The sequence below is a fragment of the Stigmatopora argus genome, chromosome 3 (genome assembly GCF_051989625.1).
Source record: "Stigmatopora argus isolate UIUO_Sarg chromosome 3, RoL_Sarg_1.0, whole genome shotgun sequence".
Lineage (NCBI taxonomy): Eukaryota > Metazoa > Chordata > Actinopteri > Syngnathiformes > Syngnathidae > Stigmatopora > Stigmatopora argus.
In genome coordinates, this window is record NC_135389.1 from 13,949,696 (window position 1) to 13,964,222 (window position 14,527).

The 14,527-nt window shown below is 39.6% G+C and overlaps 4 long non-coding RNA genes across 5 annotated transcripts in view; 2 read left to right on the top strand and 2 right to left on the bottom strand.

Annotated features, from left to right (window-relative positions):
- LOC144070965 (uncharacterized) overlaps positions 1-7,777 on the top strand; it is a 47,470-nt gene extending 39,693 nt beyond the window's left edge. The window contains exons 7-10 of one of the 2 annotated variants that reach the window (XR_013299515.1): positions 2,757-2,958; positions 4,157-4,244; positions 6,303-6,466; positions 7,695-7,777. This is a non-coding gene — a long non-coding RNA (uncharacterized LOC144070965). The remainder of the gene's footprint in view (positions 1-2,756; positions 2,959-4,156; positions 4,245-6,302; positions 6,467-7,694) is intronic. The other variant, XR_013299516.1, reaches the window with a different exon arrangement.
- Positions 7,778-7,918: 141 nt separating this feature from the next.
- LOC144070966 (uncharacterized) lies at positions 7,919-9,948 on the top strand. The gene is made up of 5 exons (XR_013299517.1): positions 7,919-8,625; positions 8,715-8,774; positions 8,857-8,932; positions 9,059-9,114; positions 9,288-9,948. It is a non-coding gene; the product is annotated as an uncharacterized LOC144070966 (long non-coding RNA).
- Positions 8,739-10,353, bottom strand: LOC144070964 (uncharacterized). The gene is made up of 4 exons (XR_013299514.1): positions 10,282-10,353; positions 9,992-10,217; positions 9,849-9,926; positions 8,739-9,719 (listed from the first exon to the last, which is right to left on the bottom strand). It is a non-coding gene; the product is annotated as an uncharacterized LOC144070964 (long non-coding RNA).
- A 67-nt stretch (positions 10,354-10,420) lies between these two features.
- LOC144070963 (uncharacterized) lies at positions 10,421-14,262 on the bottom strand. Its single transcript, XR_013299513.1, has 3 exons — positions 11,404-14,262; positions 11,115-11,215; positions 10,421-10,526 (listed from the first exon to the last, which is right to left on the bottom strand). It is a non-coding gene; the product is annotated as an uncharacterized LOC144070963 (long non-coding RNA).
- Positions 14,263-14,527: the final 265 nt, after the last annotated feature.

A 14,527-nucleotide genomic window follows, 5' to 3' on the forward strand; every position in this document is an offset into this window, starting at 1 on the left:
TAAAGAACCAGCAGGCGGTCGCTCGCTCCTCGGCCTGACAGGAGGGCGGGGTCTGGCCGGCGTGGAAGGAAGGCTTTAGATCCAAATCTTTGTTTTTGTAAAAACAGAATCACACCGCAACCAAGCGGGAATTGATCCCACGCTTGCACGCACCGGTCAAGCGAGTAAACCACTACACCGTCAGGAGGGCCTTACTATGTTATTTTTCTTCAATTTTTTTGCTGTTCTTTCAATACTTGATCTTTTTTTTAACAAATACAAGCCATACTATAGTATCATATTTTTTCGCATATTAGCCGCCTCCGCGTGTAAGCCATATGCAGTTATGTGCATGTCAAGTCTAATTTGTGCGCATATAAGCCATATCGATTCAGTCTTCATTTATTGAGCGACAAATATGCGAGAAAATACGGTAAATAAAACCTGAATAAACATAAAACCTTTATTTTAACAAATTAAAGCCTTACTATCCATAATCGTTTCCCCAAAAACTATAAATTTACTTGCTGTGGTATCTTTTTAGAGGAAAAAAAACTTTTTTTTAAAGAAAAAAGCCATGGTCATATTTTTATCAAATGAAAGCCTTACTGTGTCCTTGCTGGCTCTCCTTACTATTCATGGTATCTTTTCAAGGAAAAAAAACTTGTGCAAATTGTCATGATTGCCGTCGGCTGCAAAGCAAAGTGGAACCCAAGAGCAGGAAGCAGGCAAACACGAGTGAAGTGCTGGTGTACAACTTTGGATTTTAATATAAAAAAAACCTATATAAAATAATAAGAACTGGGTCAAACTTAACAAATATAAAAACTAAACAGAGGAGAGGCACACCGACGAACAGACAAACATTAGTTACGGGAAACACAAAACAATACTCCCACAAAGACGTACAAAAACACGGGGTATAAATACACAGACAGGAGTTGATGACAATCACAAACACTTGGGTCACACAAGGGAAGGAGAGGCAGCAAGGACAGAGAAGGTGAATCTCACATACAATCACGCGGAAAGGACACACGAGGATAAAACAGCGAGTCACCAAAGCCCAACAAAATGTGACAAAGATACATGGTATACTTTTTTTAAGGAAAAAAAGCCTCACTATACATGGTCTTTTTAAAGGAAAAAAGCGTACTATACATGTTTTTTTTTCCCCATTTAAAAAACCCTCTTACTATATACGTATAGTCTTTTCAGTAAAAAAAAAAAACTGACTATACATGGTCTTGTTTGAACAAATACTAATTACTATACTTGATCTACTTGTTGGAAACAATATCCTTACTATATATATATATATTTATATATATATATACATATACATATATATATATAGATATACATACATATATACATATATACATACATATATATACATATATACATACATATATATACATATATATATGTATATATATATATAACAATAAATAGCCTTACTAGACATGGTGTTATTTTCGAACAAATAAAAGCCTTACATTTTTTAAATGAAAAGCAGCCTTATATATTGTCTAACAATTTGCCACAATATATTGGGTAACCGTCCTACTGAGATTACGACAAATAAATCCTAGAAAAAATGCTACCCTGAGCTAATATAAAACCTTTTTCTTACCTATTATGTCGCAAAAAAACTGACAATTGGGGCTTCATTTTGCTAGAATTTTGAAATGAAATGCCCTCTCAATTCTGGAACGATCCATCACGATAAACTAATCTGACGAGGCTACGCCAGTCACTCAAATGGAATAGTAAACGCATTTGATTGACATTTCATGTCAGCGCCGCACCCAAAGGAAAGCTGCTTAGCCTCGACGGATAACCACTTTGATGAAAATATTCATAAGGCAAATCGACTCTTTGAGATATTTACCTAGACCATGAGATATGAATGATGAACAATTTGACCTTTGCAGGCTGATTTGAATTTCAATCAAGTGACCATAAACGAACGCACAAAAGTTGATGAAAATGCATTAGAGGCTCCGTGTAATTAGCTCAGGCTTACGACAATGTACTTTGGTCATGAGAACGGCAAAAAGCCAGCATGCGTGTTCATTTATGTGTAGGAAAATCCTCGTGTCCAATGCAATAGTGGGCTGCGTTTTCAGCAGCCTGTCACCTTTTATTCATAGAGTCGACCTTTGTCTGCGCAGGCCTCATAACTGACATTTTCAATTACACTGCAAACAACTTATCAATATGCATGGATTTCCCGGCCAATATCGGGGCAAACAGAGTCGTTGGGAGCGGCGAGTCTGTCGGGGGAAAGAAATAGGGCAGACGTGTCAAGGTCAGGATTTTGTTAATGAGGGACGGGCCGCTGAATAATTGAATGGGTTGAGCGATATCGACTGTTGAAGCAGAAGCGTTTAAAGCGTTGGCGATCGTTAAGGAAAATCCTCCCGGCGCTTTATGTTCCGTGGCAGTAATTTATGCGCGAGCATCCGAGCGGGTGCCCTATGCTCACTCAAGGCACAAAGCAATGAGTGGATTAGCCCGGCACACATTAGAAACGGCAGTCTGGCGTGCCGCTCTTTCCTTTTTAACTCGTTCGGTGCCATTGGGGGCAAGAGAACTCCAGTCTGAGCTCCGTTTTAAATGAATTGGACATATACCGCCGTCAATGGCAGCTAACGACTTAATCGGTAAACTGTTGTTGAGCAGTTCTCATGCCTTAAACCTTGAGTTATCTCATCCTTCTTACAGGTTGAGAGCTACTGGGGCGCGCACCTAATCCCTCTATGTAATTACAGGTCCTTGCAGTGGCCAGAGCATCTCTGTGTAAATCAGATTAGCCGCTCTAAATCACTCTAGTTTCTCCCAAGCCCATCAAAGAATTCCTTATCTCCTCCTGGAGTGCTAAACAACACTGAGACAGCACGCCTGCCCCCGAAGATGAAGCCTGTTTATTTGCTCGGCAAAAGGGATCTCACCGGGATCAGTTCACAATTGGAGGTAAAAATTTACACTGGACTTTTCTTATTTTCCATTACGCTTTTATCAATATGAAGCTATAAACTTTCATATCAATGTTAATATCCAGCCTTACCCCTATCTGACCTATCCTCTTCTTATTCTTTGGATAATAGGTAGATCTGTCATGGTGTCCGCACCACTACATACATCATGCAGTGCAAATAGCACCTAAAAATAACATTAGAATTTAATTTGGACTATTTTGTTTCAGATTTTTCTTGGTCTTGGGGAGGCTAGTTTTGGATTCAAGTGGATTTTAAGGGTGACTTCTGACTTATTGGATATTTCCCCAAAAATATTTTCAGGATTTCTTTCTATCAAAGTTTGCTGATTTCAGGACGTGTACATTTTCCCAGAAACTATAGCTATTTTTGAATTTGTATAATTGAACCATTGAAGGGTGGAATTTAAAATGCAGATAACGTCGCACTCGTCATGCTGTAAATAATAGGTCACCGGGCATGATGGAGCCGTATTACTCCTCCTTCTCGTCCAATTTATTCCTCGGGTCAGACATTTACTTTGAGACAAGAGGAAGCCGGGGGAGGGGTTTGGCTTCGGCCTGCAGAGAGGAAATGCAGCTCTTCAGTGGGAATAGAGACAGGCTAAAGTAAAGAGGGGGAACAAATGAGGTCTGTGATCCCCGGCCCTCCCCCTTGCCTCGCAAGCAAGCCCCAATCAGGCTGAAGCAGAGCTCTCAGTATGACAGCCAGCCTTTTGTTGCTGTCTGAATAGAGGTTAAATATCCCTCCAAATCAGAGCTCTTTGCTTTTCTCGACAGCAAGTACCTTTCACATGCTAATGCGCATGTTTTTTGGACTTCTTTTGTAACCATGGTTGGACAGCGGTATCATGCTAGTGGACGATGAATAAAGCCAGCAATTTTAGATATAGTTTTTCCCCCTTCAACTTTCTCCGTTCTTTCATTCCCATTTTTCATCCCCATTTTAACAGCCAGCCCATAAAGCACCCCCCTCCTGCAGGGTTAAAAAAAAAAAAGCACACAGATGGTCCCCCTGACCCGCCATTCATCATTGTGTGAAATGCTTTGTCAGAATAATGCAGCCCAACAACAAGCCGGAGGATTTTTATTTGTTTCTATTGATGAGGCCCGTTAATTTCACAGGCGTCTCATTAGGCTTAAAACCACCAATTAATTCCTTTTGTTCTCATTAAGCGGCTAATTCCAAACATGAACCGCCATGACTACGAGGGAAGCTCAGAGCCAAAGGCAGACAACACAAAGCCAATGGAGCGTGAAGCAGGTAGGCAGAGACAAAATTGCCAGAATGGGATCGGGGGGTCGCGTGACTGAGTGAGTGAAAGTGCTTGAGTAAAAGAGAGCCCTGACAAAAGCTTGACTTAATTTGGACACTTGACAGCAACTCATTAACTCCTGGAGATGGCCCCTGTCCACCTCAAGGTTATCAGCAAGATGCTTTTCGAATTGAGACTGCTCATTGGTGGCGCGTCCAAATCTTCACACAGATTATATTGAGGGAGTCTAAACAAGGACAAGACCATAAAAGGGATAGTGGAACAATGCATCAATTGGTTAAGCGCAATCAAATCCCAATGGATGGAATGCAAAATATCCTCATCTTTTCAATATGGTTAAAACATTTATTGATGGCGAGAAACGTCTAATCCATGTGATTTACAATGCCTGCTAAAGGTTTAGATATTAGATTAGATTAAATTAGAAATTTATTTCATCCTGTATTCGGGAAATTTCTTGGTTGCAGTAGCAAGACAGAAACAAGACACACCAGACATTGTAGACCTAGGTAAGAAACTGGAGCCACACACAGGAAGTCCACAAGGTGGGGACCTTCTGCAGACTGAGTCTGAGGTTACCACACAGTCCCTCAGTAGTCTGGAGGTTTTAAAGATACTTGTTAATATGTGCTATCCAATGGTTGTTCGTCTTATTGCGCCCTGCGATTGGCTTCCAACCAATTCATGTTGTCCCCCTGCCTAGTGCCCACAGTTGGGGTAGGCCTCAGCACTCCCACTAACCCTGTGAGAGTAAGCGGTACGGAAATTGGATGGAAAATGGATGGTGTTGTCCATATTTAAATAAATGATTACCTCATTGGTTGCCATTGACAGTAGTAGACATCAAATCAATTTTAACTGGAAGGCTGGCAGTGAAAGATCGTGTTTTTAGTCCATTTGAACTGGGAGGTTTGGTCTATTGCCGTCACTGGCAACCAATGTAATGTTGGCAGATATCATATCTTTAGCCAAAGTATCAAGATCTTCTTCTCACGAAATTGGTCAATTGCAACCCTACTGTCTTAAGATCTACAAATTCCATTTACTGTTCTTTATATCTGGACACAAATACTACAATATAATACTACTAAGTGTTCTGGTCCATTCTCTTGATGCTTTTGTGACATACTAGAGTGTTTGATCTATTAGTGTGACATACTAGAGTGTTTGATTTATTAGTGTGACATGCTAGAGTGTTTGATTTATTAATGATTGCATGTAAAAAAGCTATGACGAGTTTGGATTGAATGTGTGTATCGGTGTTCGATTGTTGATCCTTGGATCCACATGGCAAGTGTGGGGCATGTTAAAGAAGATAGGTATTCGATTATTGATGTCTTAGCAAATAGCTTGAGGCACGGGAGGTGTGCTGAATCATTACAGTAAAAGTTGGATTGAACTAACAACAACATCTCACTGTTCTGATTATTTCCCCCTGTGTGTTAAGGTATGCTGTTTGTTGTAAAGGCTGTTTGAGTTTGGGGTTTGTAATATACACTGTTTAGCGTGTGAGAAAAGAGATAATGGTTATTAATGTTTATTTACGTTTGAATTACGGGCGTGAATGTGAGAGTCTCGGGTCACGCACATGGAATAGCATTTAGCACGCTACCTTCGGCCACCATTATCGTTGACAGTGTCTATAACGGTCATAGAAAGGATTTTATATTATTGATATTGCATTGTTTGCCCTGTTGAATAATAGTAGGACTACTACAAGTTGTAAAAGGAAAAGATATAACAAGTTATGACCGTGTGTTGAACGAGTGTGTGTGCATTGTGTTTTGGGTTCTAAAGTGTTGATAATATATATATTTATATATATAGGGGTAATTGTACATGATGTTTTGGGTTCTAACGTGTTGATAATGTATATATATATATGGGTTTAATTGTATGTTATGGGTTTTTGTGTTAATTGATTACAGTAAAAGTTGGATTGAACTAACAACATCTCACTGTTCTGATTATTTCCCCCTGTGTGTCAAGATCGAATGCAGGGTGTAACACTTTCATTTGTAATGTCTTCTTAATGCACCTAACAGCCACAGAACATGTCAAGAAGTAAATACAGAACCGCCCACCATACCTTGGCTTCTCTTGACCGATGCGGTCAATGCAGACTTTGGCCGTGGACCACAAGTCTGTTTTGAAGCGGAAAACTGACCACTTGTCGCTGAGTAGAGTGGAGCTGCTATCGTCTACAGTTGTAAGTAGTTACCACCAATATGGTTTCTGCATTAATGCCAAGTGTTTAGTCTGGGGGGAAAACCCCAAAATAAAATAATTATTTAAAGTGAGGATTTAAAAACAAGAACAAACGCAAAGTGACAAGTAGGGCTTTAATGTCTATTTTGTAAGCGCACTCACAGAGACTATCCGGTGGCACCACTCCATTATCAGAGTGCAAGTTGTCATTACGGCCAAGGATATACGGAAGGCTCATAATATCCAAAAATTGCTAGTCTGCCGGACAGCGGTGTACAATTTGCTGCAGCCTTGAAGGATCCTTGAGCCTCTCCTGACAATTTACCCAGGGAATTGCCCAACGATGCCTTTTGTCTGCCGGAGACATGGGGCAATTATCCAGCCCCCCAGTAATGTTTCCCTGACTTTAATCTCCTGGCCGAGCGCGTAAAGCAGAATGGCTGGTCAGGTTTCACAGTGCCTCTGGGTTCTATTAACACACAACGGCTGTTTTTGCTCTGGCCAGGCAGCCAAGAGAGGAGTTCAAACTGACAGACGACCCTCCGCTGGGCTTTCAAGAAAAAACATGATTATGTCATAATGGATTTTTGAAAGATAGTGAGATCCAAAGATTGCTCGTCAGTCTTTTCAATCTAATGTCCCTCTGCTTTTGGGCGACTCAGTGGGAATACTGGGAGTGACAGATGTGTCAATGGACAACAATAAAGAGGTACAGAGTTCTTCACTTATAAAAAATAAGGTCCAGATCCAGTTTCTCTAACAATTGAATCCAATACTCTCATTGCTTTGGAGACAGAACGTACCTAGTTGGAATTCTTGATTCATAGTGACCCCCTCTACCAGCTGCTAGATATTAACTGGTGACCTCATCCAATGAAAATAACTTTGTGATAATCAAACTTTAGTGTTCGTTGACTAGAACCACAACTTGTGAACCTGTTCTGTCGTATTCAACCTATAATGACTTGGCCACAGGTATGGAATATTATATATAAAATATATATGTGTATATATATATATATATATATATATATATATATATATACAGAGAGAGAGACAGAGAGAGAGAGACAGACAGAGACAGAGATTTATTTATTTATCTCTATCTATATATACACATATATATTTATATGTGTATGTGTATGTATATATATATATATATATATATATATATATACTGCAAGATAAAGCGGTTCAGAAAATGATATGAGATATGTACTGTTTTATAGCATCAAGACCACAAATGTCACGTCTAGTCTACGTCATCTTCAAAACATGGACGTCGAGTTGGGAGGAGCCACCTCGTTGAGCGCGGTAAGCAAGCCACCATCTGTTCCACATTCAATATGGCGGAACAATATGGGCGTGGTCACGGCTATTGTCGACGTAGCTGTGTGAATTATGCACATGCGCAGTATCACGTCCCCTCGAACGGCCATTTCCGTGTTGACAGACGACGAGCACGGCAACGTGGTAAGTCGTTTAGCAATTTCCTGGCTTAAGTGCCTTTTTATCACGCTACCGGGAGATTTTTTTTAGGAATCAATTGAGCCAAAAACGCCGACAAATGTGTTAGTTTAATGCCGGGTTGAACACACCGTCAACAATGTAAGTTTGGGCTACTTTTCCACACCGGCTGTGTGCCATGTTAGCTTAGAATTAGCGTCACGCCGACGCTTTCCATTTGACTTAAAAAGTATGTTGTCCGTGTTCTTTCCATTATTGAGTCGTAGAAAGACTTTTAATGTAATCAAACAAAGCCGAGACATCAACGGACAGTTGGCTGGGTAAAGGTAAATGACATCCAGAGGCACGACTTAGTTATTTCCTTGTGTGTTGTATGTAATTATAATTTTCACTGCGAGTGCTAAACACCCGTTTCCAATTTATTTTCACCAAAAAACATTCATACAAAAATGTTTAAGCCAACTTTCTCCTTGCTGTTAACATCAGTCTGTATATTTAATCGCCTTGTCTGGTAAAGGAAAAATAGCATGGAGCTCTCACTAACTTATTTTCATTCATTCTTTATCTTGATCGTTTATTAAATGTCTTGTACAATTTTCCTTTCCTGTATTAGCACCAAGATGCAGATCTTCCTGGGTGCCCAAAACACTCACATCCTTGAGCTTACATGAGTGGAGACTGGACCAGATCAAGGTAAAAGTCCCCCCCCCCAAAAAAAGAACACTATCTATTGAAACTCCACTCGCTATATTTGCTAACTTTTGCCTTTTCCCCCTGTTTAGCATCAACATAACACTCACACCTTTGAGGTTACAGGAGAGGACTGACTGGGCCAGATCAAGGTAAAAGTAATTCCCAAAAAGACTACCCAAGCCATCTCCAGTCTCTATATATGCTAACTGTTGCTTTTTTTGCACGCAACAGGCCTGTGTACAGACTCTGGAGAACAAGGGAATCTTCCTCGCAGGTTGCCCGCTTGAAGATGATGCCTTTCTTGCAGGTTCATGTAAAATATCCAAATTAAATAAAAGTTCAAAACATTATTATAATCCTGTGTAGCTCAGTGATGTGAAATCTGATCTATTTCATGAATTATAACGCCATGGTGATGTTTCACTGAACATAGGTTGCGATTTATCTCCCCCAGTCCATGCCAATAAAGTGAGAGGGCAGACTCCTAAGGTAAGAAGGATCTTATTTTTAAAAATTAGACACTTAATTTAATGTTGGCTTCTTAAAAGTAGATTTTGAAGCAGCATTTTTTTCTAAATAAAAACACTTAAAATATATTTTAACTTGTAGTTTTAAATATTCTTTGGCAAAATATAACCATTGTCCCATTATTTTGTCTGCAGGTGGAAAGACCAGCCATAGCAATCAACACTTCAATGTGATGCCAACTCTAAGTGTTAAGATCTTTTCATGTTAATAATAAAAATGATTTGACATATTACTTGCATTCTTTTGCAAGGTAAATGAAAAATAAAACATACATTTTAAGAACATTTATTTTTCCACAAAAATCGGGGCCTTTGAGATCGATTCGTATTGGTCATGGGTCTCTAACCGATTCCGACGAGGGCCGCAGTGAGGCCTGGTCTTTGTTCCAACCAATCCAGTGCCGACATTTTAACCAATCAGGTGTCTTCCAAAATAAGTAACACCTGACTTTAATTAACTGATTACACTTGTAAAAGGTATCCTCTTGAGTTGGAATGAAAACCTGCACCCACTGCGGCCCTTTGAGGACCGGTTTGACACCCCTGGATAGGCCGTCCAGTGGAATCCTGGAAGAAGAAAAAAAAGAGCGTCAAGGTACAATAGACTAAGTCCAACATTAAAAATATTATAGCCTAGGGATTAGTTAAGTAAAAAAATCCAGCTAGTAAGTTAGGTTTTTTCTATCAAGAAGATACCTGTCAAAAAGGTTCTCCCCCATAACCCCACTCAGATGCCATCTCTACTTTGCTCATTGTCAGCAGGCCTTCATTTCACTGCAAAAAAAAGCAAGCAACATTAAAGCCATAGGAAGAAAAAAAAAAAGAAATATTAGACATACCCTTCTGATGGCTTGGTTTGCTTTTTCTTTTTGTCAAATTCAGAGCTGATCTGTACTCGAGGACCCTTATCCAGTCTATTTTACATGTCTTCCTTCACCAACACGCCTAAATCAAATGATGAATCTCCTGGACAGCTTGCTGATGAGTTGATCATTTGATTCAGATGTGGTGGGAGATAAGGAAAACATACTGGATAGGGGCCCTTGATGACCAGAGTTGGAGACCCTGAGGGGATGTTAGTGTCAAAGACTGTGCTGTCCTCCAATGTCCCCATAGACTAGCAGCTCACCATGTCAGCTTTTTTGGGGAGGTTTGTCTTGTCACCTTTATTTAGCGTTGTTATCGTAAACTTGGGTGGATCCTGAAGAGAAGCAAGATCGAAAATGAGTAGGTTTAGTACACAGATGAAAATAATAAAATAACCTGAAACACTTGGGTCCTACTTCTGCCTGGACTTCTATGGTCTTCTCGATTTTGACAGCTTTCTCCGGCCGGTTTTGTCACCTCTTCCACTGTCTCCGTGGCTTTAAACCTCTACAAAACACCACAGTGTGATTATGCAGTTGTTTATTTAAAAATGTTGATGCACAAATGACCCACATTCATTTCCCCATGTTATTTCATCCTGGATGAGTTTTTCATTCACTCATTTCAAATCCATTCATTTTCAAAAATAAATATCCCAAAAAGTCATCATTGCTTCAGTTTTTCTCTTTTTACACTGAGGAAAAAAAAGGATATTTTACTATATGTTTAAACTAGTCAAAAATGACCCCTGCGCTATTGTTGAATGAATATGTCAATTAGGTTTTTGTCAAGGCCACATTTAAAACTACAAATCAAAATGTCCAAGCCCTAAGGTCTTCTTTAAGAAAGTGAAGTGAGTAAAGGTATACATACGTATATTCTACTAGTGTACTGTTTATTCTATACACCACTAAAGGCACTTGAGTTATCCCACAGGTTGTTGCTATTAAAAATCAACACCAAGCCAGTTAGTGTTTTCATTCAGAATTTGAATGTATCCTAATAAAAACAACAAGCCAATTGAGCAAACGCTGAACGCTGACATATAATTATTACACGGATAGAGAAAATAAAAAATATTTAAAAATGACTCACTTTGCTGACAAACAGTTCATTATGGTGTCAACAAGCTGCTCCTTTTTGGCTGTTTTTGCCACATTCTTGATGTTTCCCAGCAGTCTGTGCACGTTGAGGAACTGAAACACACAATGGAATGATTTCTTTTTAAACATAAAGAGTTATAGGTAACGCAATGTAACCAGTTTGTTTGCAAACATTTTTAGGTTCCATCCACGTGGGGCTGCAGCACGCGATCGACACATGCTGCCGTCAAAAAGCTCTTAAAATGAGAACTGGGGTTTGAAATCCCCAAATGACAATGTACCGAATGCGCTGCATTGTCCTGTGAGCGCTTTATCAAGTCTTTCTTCGGTAAATCGTCACTTCTGAGCTGCTCTGCAATCCACTGCCGTACTGGCTGCTGGCTCATCCGCCATTTTGGAGGTAAGCTGCGACCATGTGAACTCTGACCTCGGTCACGCCATTAAGAATGGACACACCCCAAAAAATATATTGTTTTCACAAATAATACACGTTATTATGAAAACAATGTAATTTTTGTGTCTATTTTTTTGTGCAATTTTCACTCAAAATTAGGCCAGAAAGGAAACTCCTGAAACAGAATGCAGCACATTTTTCCATGTAATTAGTCATGTTGCGTTTAGACCTCCAGCTGTGCCTTATTCAAAGAATATGTGTTGAAATATAGTATAATCATGTTAGCATACTGTGCATAATAATGAAACACGTGGGGCTTCAAAGATAGAAGCATTATCTTGGGTATTGAGGGAAAGAAAAAAATGTTTTGGGGTGGAAACTTGGAACAAAACAAGAAAGATTGGGATGATTAAATGGGGAAAAGAATCAGCAGCAGTTACACAAACTCAGTTTGGACTGGCTCTAATACAGCATAAGGTCCATCACGTGATGCCACACTCAAGTGCAGAAAAATGAACGAGTCTGACCGCGGCAAGCAGAAGCAATCCGGCCTAATCCAAATGAATCCCGCTTTTTGCAGGTTTCTTCATCCCGGTCGGAGGCTGACGGCGGCTCTGCCTCTTATCTCCAGCCCGTGGTCTTCGGCAGCTCGGGTCTTATCGGGCCCCGGCTTGCTCGAGGGATTGGAGGGTTCACGGGAAGTAAACATAGAACCTGTCCTTTGCTTATCTACCCCACGAGGCTGTGCGCGTGTGTCGGGGACGGAGAGAGAGAAAAGCCTGTTTCCATGACAACCCCTTCCTTGAACTTCTCCTCTCTAGGAGAACCCCGGTGGTCTTTGTGTAATGCGATTCCACTAGAATGCACTGTGGATTAAAGCTACACAGCCTTGGGGTCCAAGGCAGGCCAGTGAAGACATGATTAGCCAGATCAAATGCTGTAATCACTTGGCACTGGAGGCTTTCACTTCCAATGCAGATAAAACCTCCAACTGGCAATACCCAGGTGATTAAGGGATTATTATTCTGCATTTGATCAGCGTGCCAGTCCTTCTCGTTCCCCTTCGGTCGGAAGAAAGAGCTCCAACACAAATGCCACGACACGAGGCAGGCAGACTGGAACCAAAGCGTAAACAGTGGACCCCGCAAATTCGCAAACGTCAAGATATTACTCTCACTGGTAAAATGAGATATGCCACCCTCTCAAGGAAATGTTTATTGAAATTCTATCTTTTTTTTTTTTAGATAAAGGCTCACCTCAGAATCTTTAAGATTAACATCCTATAGTTGGATTTTACCAAGCCTCGTTCTTATGTTTTGCTGTACAACACTCATATTCTCATCATGGACTCCACCATGAGAACCTTGTGAAGGCCCTCTATTGAGAGGCAGCCCGGCGGAAGAAGAATCGAGACAATGACACCCCGAGTACGCTGCAACAGGCACTCACCAGTCCAACTTTTCATCAGGAGATATTCTACTTGTTTGATTAAGAGAGACGAAAGCTGTACTTGAGCAAGAAGCTTAGGCCACAAAAGTTGGAGGAAGAACACACTTCAGCCATGTGGGAAAAGAAAGACTATAGCCGTCAACAAATGGGCCCGTGAGAGCGGGACACGGCGCTTGGCTCCATGCTGAAAGCATCCGGCCTCACTATTATAATCTAACAACAACATCTGTGAAGAGGTAGCCACAAGAAGGGCTCACAAAAGTCCTAGAGGAGGTGGAGTGGAAGGACCGGGCCATTCAACTCATTCGCGCTCGAAAGTGCTTGTCTGCCAAAAGGCCACTTCACAGCATTCGAGAGCGGTATTTGCGTCATATTTTTTAAGTGTTGCTGGATAAGGTCTTACAAAAAAATATGAGGTTTTCAACGTCCAACACTCGGATTTTCTTTTCAAATGTGCTCGCGAGGCATTGACTGATGAATTTAAAGCACAGCCAAGTTTTTTTTTTTCTTTTTTCATGCCTCCAGTACTAATATGCAAGTTAGGTCTGGTTGGAGTGCCGTCCCATCTGTCAAAGAGGACCCACAACGCCTTCTTCTCATGCCTGTGATTCTCCAGAAAGTGTGTGCCATTTTCTGTCCATATCCAAAAATACACCATGCATAGTAAGGCTTTTTTTTTCTTTAAAAAAGCCCATGTATAGTAAGGCTTTTTTTCTTTAAAAAAAAACGACATAGTATAGTAAGGCTTTTTTCTTTAAAAAAACGACAGTATAGTAAGGCTTTTTTCGTAAAAAATGATCATGTATAGTAAGGCTTTTTTCTTTAAAAAACGACATAGTATATTAAGGCTTTTTTCTTTAAAATACAACATAGTATAGTAAGGCTTTTTCCTTTAAAAAACGACATAGTATAGTAAGGCTTTTTTCTTAAAAAACGACATAGTATAGTAAAGCTTTTTTTCTTTAAAAAAACGACATAGTATAGTAAGGCTTTTTTCTTTAAAAAAAGCGACATAGTACAGTAAGGCTTTTTTCGTAAAAAAAGATCATGTATACTAAGGCTTTTTTCTTTAAAAAACGACATAGTATATTAAGGCTTTTTTCTTAAAAATACAACATAGTATAGTAAGGCTTTTTCCTTTAAAAAAACGACATAGTATAGTAAGGCTTTTTTTCTTCAATAACGACATAGTACAAAAGCCTTACTTTTTTCTTAAAGGCTTTTTTCATAAAAAACGACATAGTATGGTAAGGCTTTTTTCATTAAAAAAACAACATAGTATAGCAAGGCTTTTTTCTTAAAAAAATGACATTGTATAATATACAATGTTTTTTTAAAGAAAAAAGCCTTACTATACTATGTCGTTTTTTACAAAAAAAAAAGCCTCATTATACAATTTATAGTAAGGCTTTTTTCGTAAAAAAACGACATAGTATAGTAAGACTTTTTTCTTTTAAAAAACGACATAGTATAGTAAGGCTTTTTCCTTTTAAAAAAAACGACATAGTATAGTAAGTATTTTCTCAAAAAAACGACATAGTATAGTAAGGCATTTTTCTTTA